Below are 17,422 nucleotides of genomic sequence, written 5' to 3' on the forward strand. Positions count from 1 at the left end.
GCTGAGATCTCAATCAGGAAAGTGCCTGGCTAGTAAGACAAGAACCTGAATTCCATACCCAGAACCCACATTAAAACAAAACAACAACAACAAAAACCAGATGTGGTGGTTCGCATGTATAACCCCAGTGCTGAGGAGGCAAAGATAAGTGGATCCCTGTGGGTCACCGGCCAGCCAGCCTAGCCTACATGTCAAGTTCTAGGCCAGGGAAACACCCTGTCTTTGAAAAATTAAAAAATGTCAACCATGCCTAGAGAACAACACCCAAGGTTGTCCTCTAGCCACACACACACACACATCAGTCGCTATGAACTAGTAACTACAGTGTACACCTCCACTTTCCTTTCTTTTTGAAATGAGGGTGTCTGTATCAATAATCCCATGTCTAGACTACGACTGTCTGTTGACTATGCAAGAGGCAGGTGGTAAGGTTTTTGACTTCACAGCTTTTCCAACTAATGGATGGACTGGTACCCTGGGTTTGTACCCAGGAGACAGGATCAGAGCCATATACACACTGGGACCAGATTCAGATGAGATCTGTCATTGGGCTGATGGAATCAGACTTGAAGGTCTTGAGGGAAGAGATGAATGTATTTTGCGAACAGATGTCAAGATGTGGCAAATAACATTGTCCAAGTTATTGGTCTTAACATAGCTCCTATTCATATATATTTATTGGGCTTCAGTTGATAAAATGCCTGCCACACAAGCATGGGGATCTGGGTTTGATCTCCAATACCCAAGTAAACACTGGGCATGGTGGCATGAGTCTGTAATTTTAGTGCCAGGGGTGGTGGAGACATGGATCCCTGAAGCTCATTGGACAATTAGTTTAGTCAATCCGTGAGCTCTAGTGGAGCCAGAGAGAGATCCTGCCTCAAAAAATAAGGTAGAGGCTGGATGCGGTGGTCCAAACCTTTAATCCCAGCACTTGGGAGCAGAGGCATTGTAGATTTCTACACATTTGAAGTCAGCCTGATCTACATAGTAAGTTCTAGGCTAGTCAGGGCTACATAGTGAGACCCTGTCCCAAATAAATAGGAGGGAAGGAAGGAAGGAAGGAAGGAAGGAAGGAAGGAAGGAAGGAAGGAAGGAAGGAAGAAAGGAAGGAAGGCAATTAAAGAAGACAACTGATACTGACCTCAGGCTTACACACACACACACACACACACACACACACACACACACACGCACGCATGCACGCATGCACGCACATGCACATGCTCACACATGCATATACTCACACGAACACACACATACAAAAAACATATTCCATATTTTTGTTATATGACTTTGACCCTCCTCCCACTGAGACATGGGATCTATGCTCCCCGTCCGGCAAGTGGGTTTTTGTTTGTTTGTTTTGTCTTTAAGCCAACAGGATTTTGAAGCTAAGTTATAAAAAGGGATTTCGTTTTTCTGTGCATTGGAACATCTACCTCTGAAACCTTCAACTAACATGTCAACAGCCCAGTTGCCCTGAGGGTACCAGGTGGTAGGAAAACCAAAAAAGCTACCTATAAGACACCCTGAATGCAGCAGGTGGTCCACAAAGTTCCTGATGTTTAAGCTCCAGCCACCATTTGACTACAATGACCCCAGAACCATCCGAACGAGCTCACCCTAAGCTCCAAGCCCACAGAAATTAAGGTAATGAAGTGATTGCTTACACCATAAAAGTTATGGTGATTCACTGTGAGAAAGCAGATAAAAAAGCAAACCCTTCAAATGTTAACACAGAGAATCTGGGAGACGGGGTAAGTAGTGTGCTTTATAGGTCACGTGGGATGAGGTTACACTCTTTCATCTCAGGATTACTCAGGGGTTGTCTACACCACTCAGGTCTACACCTGCAAAGACAGAGCCGAGCTAGAACTTCCCAAGGCAGAAAAGTAAACTGAGCCTGAGATCTGATCTCACCCTTGTTTTTGTAGCATCCAGACACCTCGTAAGGTACAGTCAGGACAGGAACCACTTCGGGGTTCCGGTTCTGTGGCCAGGGGCAAATGTAAACTGGTACCTACATTTCTAACTATTTCTCTCGGGAAGTATTTGTCAAACAGAACTTTTTCCTGAAAATTGCTGTAGATGTGGGGGAGAGGATTGGTTCACTACATTGGCATGTTTTGGGCAGGTTTTAGGTTTCATTTTTGTTTTTGTTTTTTTCCTACTCTCTAATCTGCCTCCTCTTTTCCCTGAGAAAATGGACCTGTTTGGGGGTGCTTTGATAGCAGTAGTCTTTGGGTAGTCCTGGCTGGGTTTTAGGGGAGCAAGACAGGGAGAGTTAAGGAGAAAATTAGACCTTGAAGGCTAATTTTGTTTTGTTTTGCTTTTTTGAGACAGGGTTTCTGTGTAGCTTTGGTTCCTTTCCTGGAACTCACTTTGTAGACCAGGCTGGCCTCAAACTCACAGAGATCTGCCTGCCTCTGCCTCTTTGAGTGCTGGGATTAAAGTTACACACCACCACCACCCGGCGAAGGCTAACTTTTAAGTCACTCAAAGAGAATATAACATCTCTGGCGTGTCAGCGTGTCCAGAAGAATCCAGTGACGTTCCCCAAAGTGGTGTAATCAGAATATGCTTGTGTTCATACAGAGGGTGACTAAACCAAGGAGAGGAGGGAGGGTGTCCAGACAGTAGGAACATACACCTCACTGGAAACACTTGTGACTGAAGAAGGGAGGAATCAGGATAGAGAAAATGCAAGAGTCTTGGTTAATGGATGACTAGAGCCTTGGCACGAAGATCAAAAGATAAGGGTGTGGGCCAGCTAAAACAGAAGCAGCCGTAGTCAACAAAATATGTGCATAGACAATGAGGAAGATGTGGACTGAGAGTCTGAGGGAGTTAGGTCAGAGAAAGCGAGGAAAAAGCGAAACCTTTGTCTTCGCTTGAGTCAATTACATACACAGCTCGTGGGACTCTTCTATGTGTCACATTCCGTGCGAGATGCCAGATGCCGAGGAGGCTGATGAATAAGACAGAATTCCTGCCCACCAGGATGCATAGTCTGGCTAGGGAGACAGAAGTGTAAACAAAGGATGGCGCTGTAAGATGCGTGTAACAAAGGTGGATACGAGGTGGGTTCAGAGGTGACCATCCGTGGGAGTCAGGGCTGGGTGATGGGGAGACAGAAGACCCCTGCACAAAGAGAACCATGAAATCTCAATGGTGTTGGGCACAACAAGGCCCTGGAGAGAGCAGTGTGGGCCAAGGACTGCAGGCGTTGGGAGGAAGGAGATGATGTATCCCAAACTGAGGAGCTCCCTCAAAGCAGACTTGGAACAAGGAATTTGGGAACGTGAATGGGTATGTCAAAGAAGGACCTGGCTGTGAAGAATAGAATCTACACCAGCTAGTGGGCCAGGGGAAGGAACAAGAGCTGTCGGCAAATGCACTGGGAAAGGGACTATATGGTTGGCCAATACTCAAGGGATAGCAGATCAAAGATGGCGAGTTCAAGGCCACCAGGCTACAGAAAAAGAGTCCCTGTCTTTTGTTTTTGTTTTGTTGTTGCTGAGAGAGGATGTCACTCTGTGGCCCAGGAATGACCTTGAACTTTTGGCAGTCCCTCCTGATTCCACCACCCAAGTTCTAGAATTATAGGTGTGAGCCTGTAATTTACCAGGCTGCTCGGAGGACCTGTCTCAATCAACATCGGCGGCAAATAAACAAAACCCTCAAATATGTGTATCAATGCCCATTCTGTTAGCTCGACTTCGGGGTAAAGGTGCGGGCTTCCTCGCGGGAGGCTCCAAGGGATGCTTGACTGAGGTAAAGATTTCAGTAACAGACTGCAACTGGAAGCCATAAAGCAAGAAAGGCCATCAAACCCTGCTTCTGTCCTTCCGTGTCGGCCAAAGAGAAGAAATAGTCTCTTCTTTTTGCCTTTGCTGAACCGGTAAGAAAGACCCCATCATCCCGCTACGACGGGATCGGGAAGTAAAGGCTTGTTCCTTCTTGGACGAGTCAGGGTGGAGGAATTGTTACCCTGTTGCTAAGGAAAAAGGAAGGGGCTGTTCCCAGTTGCCATGGTGACAAGGTAAGAGCGTTCCCTCGGTACCGCCGTCCGTTTACCAGGCGGTTTCTTCTCCTCGTTGCCATGGCGATCTAGAGGGGATTGTTCTCATCTCCCGCACCTCCCGCCGCCGTTGCTAGGACGAGGTAGAGGTAGGGGTTGTCCGCCTCTCGCCGCCCGGTTGCCGTGGAGACGGCGGGTGCCCTGGCCCCGCCCCGCTCGGGCTGACAGCGGCGGCCGCATCGCGCCTGCGCAGTGCTCTCGTCGTCGTCCCCCCCCCCCCCCGGCCCCCCCCCCCCGCAGTCTCTGTGCGTTGAAGCCGGAGACCGCGGCGGCCTCTGCTAGGACCCTCCGCCCCGGAGCCTCCGGCCGGAGCCGCAGCCGCTGCCGCAGCGCCCCCGCCGCCCGTCCCCCGTCCCCTGCCGCCTCCGCCGGAGCCGCCTCGCGCACTGTGAGTCGGGGCCGAGGCCGCGGTCGCCGTGGGGCTGAGTCAGCGGGAGGCCCGGGCCGGGCTGGGGGAGGGGAACCGGGCTCCCCATCTCCGCCGGGCGCCCCCCCCCTCCCCCGCCCCCTCCCCGTGTCCCATTCCGCCGGTCTCCGGCCCTCGGTGGCCTCCGGGGCCAGGCCTCCCCAGCCACTCCTCCTACCCTGCCCTCCTCCCGCTCTCCCTCCCTCCGGACCCACCTTGGGGTTCTTCCCCCCCTCTAAATGTGGCGCTGTCGCACCTCTTGCCCGTGGCCTTGTATTTTTCCTCCAAACTCCCTCCTGCCTGCCCTTGCCCCTTCTCTTTTACTCCGGCGCCTGGCATCTCCGGGCCTCTAGTTTCCCCAAGTGATATGCCAGAGGCAAAGAGTGACAGGGGACGCAGCCAGTGGAGACCTGGGGGAGGGGGAGCATTATATCCGTCCAAACCTTGGGACCCTAAGGGACCAACTTACCCACCCTCTCCTGACCCTCTCCTGACCCGCTCCCGACGGGATTGGTTTAGGGAAGCAGGCCTGGATAGTTCTAAGGAGCTGCAGAGAGCCGGCGCGGCTTTCGGAATAGGTTTTTGCCAAGAGGGGTCAAGCTGCGCTTGTGATCAGCTACTGTTGGGTGCACAGGGCTCGTGCATGGTGGCCTTCTCGTGTGCTGAGCCACTACCCCGGCCACAGGGAAGCGGAGGGAGCGGAGGGAGGGGGGCATGGTTGGTTTGGGAGCTTCAGTTCATGTGCTTCCGGTGCGCTTTTGTGAATAAGCATCCTGCAGGATTCTTTAAATGTCTTTAAAGAGTCACATTACATCCTTGGTATGTGTGAAGTTTGAAGACCGACCTGTAGTCGCTACAGCAAGTGCTTACTGTCTGTATGAGGGGTTTTTGGCAGGGCTTGATTTTCCGATACCTGTAAATTTGGTGAAGTAGCCAACCAGGCAACAGTAAATTTTGACAGTAGAGCAGAGTGAGGAGGACGGGCGGTTGAGAGCTCTCAAGGAGGCTCTGAGACCTGTATCCCTACCTCCTGCAGCTCTGAGTCTTGGGGGGGGGAGGCTGTTGCCTGGTAGGGGCTGTTGCCTGGTAGGATTCCCAGGGTTGCCTTTGCCCACCCACTTGCCCATCTTGCCGTACCTAGTGTTGAAAGAGAGACCCAAGCTATATTCTTTTTGCCAGTAAGAAACTCAGCTGAAGTTCGTTTGTGCTCGTAGCCAGAAAGTTCTTCATAGACATGCCTCAACTCGAGGGCTCCTAACTACTGTGTGTAGCTCTTTGCCAGCTTCCTTTGAGACCTTTTTTTTTTTTCTCTCCCAGATTTCAATGCAGTGTTAGAAAATATGTGTAAATATAAGGCAGTTCTAATGAATAAGAATAAAAGATTTCTTTCTTTTCTTTTCTAAATGCCAGGCTACAAAGGGCATGGTCCACTCCTAAAACTTGTGAGGAGTTTCTGGAGTTGCAAACAGCGATTTCTGCTCCTAGGCTTTGCTCACTCATGGCCTATTGGCAGCCTCCTCAGGCCACTCCCTGCCCCCATGCCCATCAGATTCATTTACAGTAGCAAACACGGCTGTCGCCCTAGTTTTAAACATAGAGATGGAGTTCAGGGACATGACAGCCCCCATCCAACAGTGGAGTTTGTGCTCTTTCGGATGCCAGTGTGGGGGTCGGCGGGATGCACCTGCCTGTGGTGCGGTGGGAACTCTGGGGCCTGAGAGTTACATTCCTTCTTCTGGTCCCTCTCTGTGTCGCATAGCTCTCCCAAATACCCGAAGAGGGCAGGAGGAGACAGCTGGGCTGGAGAGCTGCTCTTCCTGGACTGAGTGTATTTTGGGAAGCAGTGTTATTACTGGGGTGGACCGGGCTGAATTAAGCAAGAAAATGTGTCAAGAGAGATCAGGGGTGTGTGAGGTGCAAACGTTCCCTTTGCAGTCTGCCATGGGATAGTACCTTTTCAGAACATCAGAGTGGCGTTTATATGGGTTAATTTGCCTTTGAAATCCACAGCAGTGTTTTATGAGATAATGATTGAATGCTTTATAAACTGGTCCTCTTAAGGAACTTAGCTGAGACCTGTCGTGCGCCTATCCAGCTGCTATTGAAGGTAATTGTTAAGATCAGGAAGAGAGGCATGACTGGACCAAGTCAGACCTAAAGCTGTGTGACAGATGTTATATAGTTTTATAGGACTGTATTTCCTTGATCTTGAGACAAACCTGCAATTTACCGACAGCTTTTAGGTAAAGTAAGTGTGTGTGTGTGTGTGTGTGTGTGTGTGTGTGTGTGTGTGTGTGTATTCTGAGCTACATCCTGGTTTCAGAAGCAGGAATTAGCAAGCCTTGAAGGAGATATTTGTGTGTCTTAGAGTTAGAATGGTGTTTCATTTCTGTGAAGATACCAGGACTGCCTGAACTAAGAGCACATCCATTGTCAAGGTGGACGTCTCCAAGCCCATGCTTTTTGTGGGTTTAGATGACTAACCAGACTTAGGCATGCTAGTAGCTATTGAAGAAAACAAAGTTCCCATATGGCAGTCCAGCTTAGGGCTGTAACATGGTACTTTCCAGAAATGTAGCAAACAGCTGGAAGCAAACATCTTATGACTAGCCCTGAATTCAGGCAAGTAGCATTTGTCAGAAGCTGAGTAGAAAATGTAAATGTTCAGACTAAAATTCGTGTGCTCTAGTTCATTTATAGACACGTTTGTGAGGATCCCAGACACATGCTCCTCTCCCTGTAGTGTGTTAGAACTGGACAGGACATAAGATGTCGTAATGTTATTTCCAGGTTTTGACATGAGACACTAAGCGTTAAGTGATTTGCCCCAAGGTGATTGAACTCATGTAAAAAGTATGTGAAAACACTGTCAACTGTGTACAATGTGCAAATGACTGTTGGTGGCTCTTCATGTCTGAGTCAGGATTAGAACTCACATTTCCAGACTAGTGCTGTTCTACACAACCACATTGCTGCATTTGTCACACTTAATAGTACAAAGGGCTTTAGTAAAAATAATTTAGTAGTCTCTAATTAGCCCTGTAGACAAAGGCTTCTTTTATTGTCTGAGATGTTGCAAGGCCAGGCAGAATTTAATGTCAGCATGTCTAATTAAATATTTATTCTTGCCACCTTAAAAAATAATAATTTTTCCTCACACACTGCAACTTCGGGAGGTCTTCTTTTTTTTAAATAGGCATCACCTCACAGAAAGCAGATGTGAAGTTGGGTGTTGAAGTCTTCTCGGCTTATCTGTGAGGGTGCTGCATTCTGGAAAGCAAGGAGAGGGCAGAAATGGGGCTGAGAATGGGAGCAAGTGTCAGGGACAGCTTCAGCTACCTTCCAACTCTCAACAACGTTTCATAGGTCTTGGGAACCACGTGGGTTTCTCATTCCTATCCTTTGGAAACTGAGTTGATCTGGCCTCTCAGAACAGATGTATCTGAGCACAAATCCTGTCCTTCTACTTCCCGGCTGTGTGACATTGGGCAGGTTATGTAACTGCTGAGTGTTAATTTTCTCGTCTGTAGGCCTGGACGATGGCTGTCCCACAGGACTGTTAGAGGACGCAAGTAAACAAACCTGGTAGAGTAGCTGCTTGGTAGCAGGAAGCAATCATTATTTGTGTTCACTAGTGCTGTAAGTTTGAAAACAATGTCTCAAAGTTTGTCATGACAAGTCCATCCTGAACTAATCCAAAGCCCGCTTTCCTCAGGAGCTTTCCCAATGTTTTCAGTGGGAACAAAGACTTGTCCCGTGAAAACCTGAGACCTGCAGTGTTCTTCCAACTGCCAAACGAGAGCGTGTGTCTATGAAATGTTCCTTTGTCTCCATGCGATCAGCTGACTTGCTTGTCTGACAAAATGACTAGGCATGAGCAGTTGACTGGAGCAGGGCACGGGCTTGGAGTGTTGTGGGGGTGCTCAGTCCCTCTGCCGGGGAGCTAGTCCAAGGAATGATCTTAATTTGAAATAGAGAAGCTTCGGGGTGCTGGCTTATTAGTAAACCTCCATGGCCCTCGTTCACTTCCTCTACTCTTAGAGGTGCACCTTGAACCATGACTTTGCTCAGATTGGTTTCCATACTCATAGGATACAGAGATCATGAGACAGGAGCCCCTCCTCCCAGAAGGGAAACCTCCACCCTGAGTGAGGAGACGAAAGGGGAGACCATTCTGGGTGGAGTAATCACAGAAAGGCTCAAGACCTTTGCCAGGGCAAGTCAGTCAGGTGGCTGAACACAGATGGATCTAAGTCCCTAGATCAAGTTCGTGTCCATCTCAGGCCTCTAGAGGTGAGCTCCATAGTAGGTCCCCTAGCTCGTGCAGCTTCTGGTTTGAGCCCCAGCATTGCAAGTAAACTCAGGAAATACCTCCCTGTGGGAAGTAGGATTTGGGTGCAGAGACGGGGGAAGGGGGGCTCAAGGGGGAGCTTTAACTCGGTATTTTAGTTCAGTATTTGACCTGTTGGAAGACAGGCTGTTTTGTAACTTAGAGAAGACCAATGGATAGTGCATGTGGCTCAGTAAACACATCTTAATATAAGCCCCAGTTGGAGTGCTCAGTGATGGAGCAGACAGCACTGATTGCTTCCTTCCTCACAAGCCAGTGTCCAGACCCAGCTCTTGAGGAAGGAAGGGCCTCTGAAGTGGCTGCTTCCCTGGCGGCCCAAATACTTAATGAAACACCTACCGCATCCGTTTTCTTGTCCTTTCGTTCCCCTTTTTTGAGGCTGGTCCCCTCTTCTTGACCCTCTGAAGCAATTACTTCCTCAGAGGCTAGTTTAATTTCAGCTAGTGACAAAAGTGGCATCTGCCCATGTGACCTTTACAACGAAGTCTGTGAGGTGGATGTGGTGCCACACGTGGAATTCCAGCCCTTGGACAGCCGGGGCTACATAGTGAATCTGAGTGTCAGATAATGACAACATACTAAATCCTATGCTTCTTACATGAAAAGAGCTTGAAGCTTAGGGGACCTACCTGAAGTGTGGGTACACTCTGTGATGGTAGCTGCTGCAATCTCAATCAGGCCTGGCTGGTCCTTTTACACAACGTTGACAGATTCTGTTAGAAATGACTAATAATGGGCTGGAGAGATGGCTCAGCGGTTAAGAGCACTTGCTGTTCCTGTACAGGACCTGGGCTCAGTTCCTAGCACCCACATGTTGGCTCATGACCATCTGTAGACACTCATGTGGTACATATGCATGCAGGCAAAACACTCAAGCACATAAAATAAGTAAATCTAAAAAGAAAATAAATACGGTGTGATGAGAATTCAGTCAGTGGTGTTGAATTTTTAATCTTGTCATCGATTGGCCCGTGGCCTCCCTTAGCCAGGTGTCCTGTTGTTTATAGAAGGATGACACACTTAGCAGTTGGCCATGTGCTTCGGGTACTTACCCAGAAGTAACGTGGATTATGCTGGGTAATTTACAATCCGTCACCCAGTCTTTCCTTTGGCTAAGAGTACAAATCCGCGTGGTAGCTGGCCAGGGTTGGTGAGACATCCTACAGCCAAGGGTGGATTTTCCCCAGCGTGAAGTTGGCTGGCCAGTTCTTGCCACACGCTAGATGGTGTTTTCAGTAGCACCATGCCCTACCAACTTTGCTGAGCTGACTAGATCTTGTTTCCCAACTTCTTATCATAACATCAGTGTTCTAGCTCTGGATGCTTCATTTCCCTCAAGTAAATAAGGACTTAGCCCGCCTGGAATGTTTTGACTCCACACAAAATGATGTTTTTCATGAAACTATTTCCTATATATAGGAAATACATACCACTTGTATGATATGATTAAAATAGCTGAGCAAGAAGCATGACACCAAATCTGTCTAGTAGTTCAGACTACACACACACATATACATATGTACACACTAGCACATACATATAGCCTTAAAAGGACACCTATCCTTAGACCATACATTGCCATTTTCAGGTTATTTAGGACCTTTGGTTAAAGGTGTACTTAAAAATACATGGATTTGTATTAATACATTATTAATAATATAAAATATTTAAAATAGCCAGAACAGTGGGCATGGTGGCCCACACCTTTAATCCCAGCATTTGGGAAGCAGAGCCAAGCAGATCTTTGTGAGTTCAAGGCCAGCCTGGTCTATGTACTAGTCTGTACATAGTTCCAGACTAGCCAGTACTATAATGTGACCTTGTCTCAATCTCCCTCACCCCTAAATTTAAGTAAAACAACCAGAAGTGTTAGACACTAGGACTGGTCCGATTCACAGAAATAAAATACTGCATAGGCATTAAAAACATTTGTCTAGTAATATTATTGAAGCCAAAAAGAGTGGCGCCTGTCTATAATCGTAGCACTCAAGAGCCTGAGGCAGGAAGATCCAAGTGCAAGGCCAGCCTGGGCTGTACACAAAGTCCCTGGCCTTCTTGGGCACTGCACATATGTGGAACATACACGTATATGCATGCAGACAAGGCACTCATGCACAGAAAATAAAAATAAACCTTTCTTTAAAAATTGGTCTTAAAATATCCTTATTTGCCTCTTAATTTTGCTGTTGAGATTTATCAGCTGCCATAGCCCAGGCTCTGTTTTGGGTGGCCTGCCTTCCTCCCGTGCCTTTCCAGATTCTCTGAATTGCCAGATCCCCAGTGCTCTGGGGCCTTCCCGTAGGCTCCACCTTGCATTGTGTGCACATTCCTGTTAATTGTTTTCAGTCCATGCTCAGGACTTCATAGCCTCCTCCTTTTCTCTGTCCTTGGTCCCATTTTGTTCGCCCATCAGCTCACAGATCCTTTTCTTCCAGAAATGGATGTGGTTGTCTAGGTTAGGCTTTTGCCAATAGCGGAGTCTGTTCTACTTGAAATGCTAGGGAAGGGATACTTTTAACCTCCTCCTGAGGATTCAGGGCCCGCGTGGAGTTGAAGGACATATGGCCCAGCACACAGCTTGGCCTGTGCTGCAATAAATGTTTGCTAAGCGGGGTCTGTCTCTGCTTCGAAGTGGTTCTGACTACCCAGACACTCATCCCAGATGGGGCAGATGCAAGGCCTGCTGTCTGGTGTTATTAGTGAACAAGTCTTCGGTTAGGTCTGGCTGGCAAGGCTCCACTACCAAGGGATTGTTGAACAAGCAGTCACCTTATCTTGAGGGCATTGTTGTCCTGGTCACCTTGTAACATGATATGATTATAATATAATGTCCTGGTGACCTTGTAGTGGTGTTTCCTGGCTGGTAAGAAGTGATATCTTAGCTGCTTTTGAGTCAGCAAGATCATAGTTAGAGTGGATGTGTGTGTTGCCATGTGGAAGAGGCAGGTCTCGGGCCACTAGATGAAATTCAATATTCCTTCCCATATGAGGAGTGTTGGGCTGGGGCTCATCTCTAGGGTGTAAAATGTACCTTGTAGCCAGATTTCCCTGTGACACCAGACTCTTGGCCACTAGCCAGCCCTCACCTCCTTCCTTGTAGGTTATTGCCATTTGTCAAGGACTCTGATTTTGTCTCTAATTTGTTCTGATTTTAGATAGGTGGGTTGGCAGCTGAAAGCTCACACTTGGGGCATCGCATTAACACCCCTAAGTGACAGGACCACTGCTATGTGCAGAGATGTGATGTGCTGGCCCCAAAATAGCAAGCTGCAGTGTTTTGAGACAACTCCATAGGACTTGTGTTCCCCAGGAAGTAGAGTTTCCAGGTTTATAGGTTATTCTTACGAATGTGTGTGTTGTCTTCAGGAGGCCTTGTTGTGAGTAGAGTCAGCAGGTATTGCCAAGTGTTTGCTCTGACTTGTATACATGATTGCCATGTATTGATGGTGATCCAGCTGGATTTCAGTTAGAGTTGAGTATTTCAGTGATTTTGAAGAGGTCTTCACATATTTAATGGCATAAGGAAGAAGAGCTAGCGTCAGCCTTCCCCCCACCCCCCATACCTATGGATTTAACCAACCAAAAAGCAAAACTTGAATTTGGCACATGCTGAGAGTACCGTGCTGAATCCGTGTGAGGTGACATGTAGCCATTGCATTAGGTATTACAGGTAATCCTCTCGTGCCCTCCTGGATCATCCGCTTGACCCTGACCCTGATTTGAAGTATAAGGGAGGCAATGCCTGGGCTGTATGCAGGGTCCTAGATATCTTATAGGAGAACCGAGCACAAAAAGTCTTTAGCATTGGAAGATCCGGGAGCCAATCGCCTATGAGATTATGTACCAAGGGACAGTTGTATTTGGAGACAGTTATTCAGTGCAAAGGAAAAGGGGGCAGAAAGAACTGTCTTTGAGACAGGCGAGGGCTCTTCTCCCTCTAAGACTGGTGGCCGGGAAGATGGCTGACTTCCTGGTGAGAAATGACCCTCACTTCTGAAACAGCCGGGGCTGCCTGCTAAGGAGGCGTGAACGGGACGGTGGTGGGAGACTGAGGTCTCGAAGACCTGAATTAACCACAGCGAGGATTTAGCCTGGGCATTTGGAGATGAATAAAAGTCTTATTGTTCAGGGCCAAGGGCCTGTTTGGGCGTATGAATTCATAATGGGCCAGGTCTCTGTGCTGGCCCAGAGACACAGCAAAGGGAAGGGGGCCCAGGACTGGGGTTGTTTGACATTTTCTAGGCAGGGATTCTGAGGAGGCAGAGTTTAGAACAGCTATGATGCAGCCGGTCCTAAGGTCAGAAGTGAAAGGAGGGATCCAGATTTAAGCGAAGCTGGCTGCCCACCAGAATGAGGGGTCCCAGTGACAACAGAAGACAGGTTTGGAATGAGGACTGAGCCACGAGGAGGTTAGAGACAGGGAGAGGTCTTCACTGGAGTTGGAAGTTCTCGCTGTAGCTACCTTGACCTTTGTTTACCTTCATGTGGTACCTGGAGTTGTTTGAAGTGGGCGGACCGAACCAGCCACATCTTCAATAGCTAAAATCTCAAGAGAAGAGCTGAGGCTTCATGGTGCCGCTGACGTGCTTTGACACTGAAGAGGGACGTGGAGGCAGGTCTGGCTCTGTAAGTTGTTGGACCGGGGAGGAGCTGTGCTTGTCAGCTAGTTGCTCTTCGGTCCCAGCTTGTCACCACTACAGAGGCGCCTGGCCGGGAGCCCTTATCTGCCTGCACGTAGAGGTTAAGCTTAAGGCACTGACCGATCCTCCTGGAGGCTCCAGAGCTGGATCTTAGACGTGCGGTTGTGTGGGTCGGGCTGTTTCCCCGACCTCTGCCCACATACCCTTCCAAGTCAGTCCTTCCTGGCCTTTGTCAGGAAAGAGGACCACCTCTGTGTCCTCAAGACTGATGCCACCCCTGGCTACAAGTGCAGTTTTGTGAGTGGGTCTCCTCCTTGCCCATCCCCTGACCTAAGTGCCCCGAGCAGTGTGTAAACTGTAAAATTGTGTGTAGCGATCTTTTTTCTCACCTGTTTTCAAGCTTGCCTTGAGGCCCTTGCCTCCACTGACCCCTCTGTCCTAATGTCCTCCTAGACCATCTGCTTTGACCCTGACCCTGACTGACACCCTTGCTTGTGGCCTTTCACCTGCTAGACTCATGACTCTCAGGCTGGAGAACGGAAGGCGTTGGCCCAGCTACAGCTCCAAAGCAGTCCCGGGGCTGATGACCCTGGACACATGGGGTGGAAACCTGAGGAGGTCGGGTGTGAGTGTGGGGAGCCGGAAAAGCAGGGCTGCCTGGGCCCTAAACCTGACCTAACCCTTGCCTGGATGCTGTGTCCATGCCCCTTCCCGAAAGCCAGGGCCCAAGCAGGAGCCTGGCCCCCAGCCTGGCCCCCAGCCAGTCCCCACAGGAAGGAACAAGCAGCCCTGCACAGGCAGGCCTCTGGCCAGGTGGGGTAGAGCAGAGGCGCATTGTCTTACATGGAGAGTCAAATGGACGCTTTGTAAACAGCCTTGTGCCCATCCCTTCCCCTTTCTCCTGCCCTGCCTGGCCGAGAGTCATCAGTGCTCGGCTCATGATTGGCTAAAATCAAGGGGAGACTACAGCCAGCTGAAGGACTTCAGTAAAGAACCTCGGGCTGGAGTTAGCAGAGCTAACTTGGAGTTGTGAGACTTTGAGAAAGTTTGATCTCAGTTTCTCTGCTGTAACATGAGGGCGATCTGTGTGTGCTGTTCCCTTTACGTGAAGCATCCTTCCCTGGCTGTTTTAACCTCCTCTGTCTTGGCCTAACGAAGCATTCTGTGACTTCCGTCCTGTTCCATTGTCGTTTAGGGCTCCTGTGTCTGTCACCTTTCTGTCACTGTGACAGACTACCTGTGAAAATCAACTTAGAAAGAGGAAAGATATATTTTGGCTCATGGGTTCCAGAAGTTTGGGTCTGTTGTCAACTGTCTTTGTTGCTCTGGGCCTATGGCAAGAAGAGGATCACTGTGGGGAGGTATGGGGTAGAGCCGAGAGAGCTGCTCACCTTATGGTGGCCAGGAAGAAGGGAGAGAAGGAGCGGGAGAGGGGAGGGCCAGGGAGGAAGAGGAGGAGAGAGGGAGGAGGAGAGAGAAAGAGGGAGAGAGAGAGAGGGAAGGAAGGAGAGAGAATATAACCCTAGTGACCTAACCTCCTCCTGATAGACCCCACCACCTAAGGGTTCCACCACCTCCCAATGGGACCCTAGTTTGACAACCAAGCCTTTAATCCATGGGACTTTGGGGGAGACCCAGATCCAAACTATAGTAGCTTCCACCACAGGCTTTTCCAGCTTGTGGACCACAGTGATTAACAAGCGGAGAGCAGTCAGTTGGGTTTTGTAGCCATTGTTTATAAAATGAACAAGCCAGGAACTGAGGATGTAACCCAGCTAACCGAGTGCTTACTTAGAATGCGCAAGTCCTGTGTTCCATCCCCAGCACCACGTAAGCTGGGCGTGGTGGTACATGCCCGTCATCCTAATGCTGAGGAGGTGCAGAGGCAGGAGGATCAGAAGGTTAAGGTCATCCTTGTCTGAGGCCAGCCTGGACTATGTGAGACGTGCCCCCCCACCTCCCCCAAGAAGGAACAGATCAGAAAATACCGAGAGCAATTGCTTCTGATATGGATGAGAATGAATCATTTGTTATTACATACATCTCTGTCCGTATGTTTGTATATATGTTAAATTATAAAACGTATTTTCATAAGTAGATTAAAGGCCTCTGCTTTAAAAATCTTCTTTCCCAGTATTTGTCCTTCGTAGTATTTAATGTGCCATAGCAGCGGCTTATAATTACCTATAGCTATGAGTATGATTTGTACATAACTAACAGGCTCCTTGAGGCAAGGACCAAGACTGACTCACTCATCCACGTAAGAACTGGTGATAATTTGGATATGTCCTTATTTTGTGTATGTGTGTATATGTATGTGTGAGTGTATGTGTGGTTTGCGTGTAGGTGGTGTGTGTACACATCTGAACACACATGTGCAGGGCCTGGGGAGCACGCCAGTCTCCTCCTCTGTGCTCTTCACCGTCTTCCCTTGAGACAGAGTCTCTCACTGAACCTGAGCCAGACAGGCCCCGGCAAGTCCCGGCAAGCCTCCTGTCTCTGCCTGCCACAGCGCTGGGGTTCTGGGAATTCAAACTCAGGTCCTTAGACTTGCACAGCAGCGACTCCCCTGTCCCCTGGTGATACTTTGGGACCAGTGGGTCAGTGCCTTCTGGCTTTCAGGGGTGTGCTGTGTGGTCATCCTTAGTGACTTCGATGAGGAAAAGAAAACCTCGCTACGTACCTGATGGATGGAATACCTGGAAGAGCCATTGTTTGGCCTCCCCATCCTCGGTCAGCAGTGACTCTAGAAAGGCCACCCAGCATGGTGGCAGGAGGAGGCCAGATGGGACACCCCTGAGCATCTCAGGTCCAGGTTTTCCAGAGCAGCAGCTCCCTTCCCTTCAGGACCCGGCCCGCTGCTGGGGTCTTGAGGACTGAGGCATGCATCGGGGTCGGCCACACATGCGGCTTCTCCTCTCGAGAACTTCACCTCTGCACCGTTACTTCCCCATCGTCCTGGCAACGTTTGCGTCCATGGGTCTGCCTTTTCAGGAGTGGGAAGAGAAAAAAGACTGTTCCCAAAAGCACTGTGACCTTGGCCGTGTTTGGAGAGAAACTTCAAGAGTGACAAATGTTTGAATGGAAAGTTCTCCATCACCTTGTCCCCAAAGAATCATTGCCACTATTTAGGTGAACAGTTCCCTTTATTACACACTGATATGATTTGTTTGTTTATGTATTTCTTTCTTTATTTTCAAGGCAGCGTCTCACTGTGTAGCTTTGGCTGTCCTGGAACTCACTCTGTAAACCAGGCTGCCCCTTCCTCACAAGTGCTGGGATTACAGGCGTGCGCCACCATGCCTGGCTCTAATGTTTTTAAACAAACAAAGCAACAACTTGAGGGGCCGGAGAGAAGGCTCAGAGGATGAGCCTACCTGCTGCTCCTGCAGTGGACTCAGGCTCAGGACCTAGAACCCACGTGGCCGCTCCCGATTACCTGTAATTCCAGGTCCCAGGAATCTGTGCCCTTTTTGGGTTCCACAGGTACTAGAATTGAGTGTGGTACACACACACACACACACACACACACACACACACACACACACACATACACACTTAAACACATAATATAAAAATAAATATTTAAATTAAAAAGAAACAAATTGAGATCTTGCTAATTTTCATTTATAGAAAAATTGAGAGAGTTAGAAAAGGGTAAGTGGGAGAAGTAAAACTACTTAGGCTAGGTGGAATCCCAACACTTAAGAAGCTGAGGCTGGAGGATTGTGATCTAGGCCAGCCTGGGCCACACACATGTAGTAAAAAATTGTCATGTGTCAAAAATTTAGAAAGAAAATAAAACCATTTTTAACCATACTACTGAGAAGTAGTCCTAAGGGGTGGTTTAAGTAGACTTCAGCACTACCCAGTCTCTTCAAGCAGCCCTAAGTAGACATAATACAGGTGTGTGTGTGTGTGTGTGTGTGTGTGTGTGTGTG

The 17,422-nt window shown here is 48.8% G+C and overlaps 1 protein-coding gene across 1 annotated transcript in view; it reads left to right on the plus strand.

Moving 5' to 3' along the window:
- The first annotated feature begins 4,303 nt into the window (after positions 1 to 4,303).
- Positions 4,304 to 17,422, plus strand: part of Mapre3 (microtubule associated protein RP/EB family member 3) — a 51,804-nt gene continuing 38,685 nt past the window's right edge. The window contains exon 1 of the mRNA XM_028874452.2: positions 4,304 to 4,472. The gene's annotated coding sequence lies outside the window, so the exon portion shown is untranslated. The remainder of the gene's footprint in view (positions 4,473 to 17,422) is intronic.

Source organism: Peromyscus leucopus, chromosome 22, assembly GCF_004664715.2.
Source record: "Peromyscus leucopus breed LL Stock chromosome 22, UCI_PerLeu_2.1, whole genome shotgun sequence".
NCBI lineage: Eukaryota > Metazoa > Chordata > Mammalia > Rodentia > Cricetidae > Peromyscus > Peromyscus leucopus.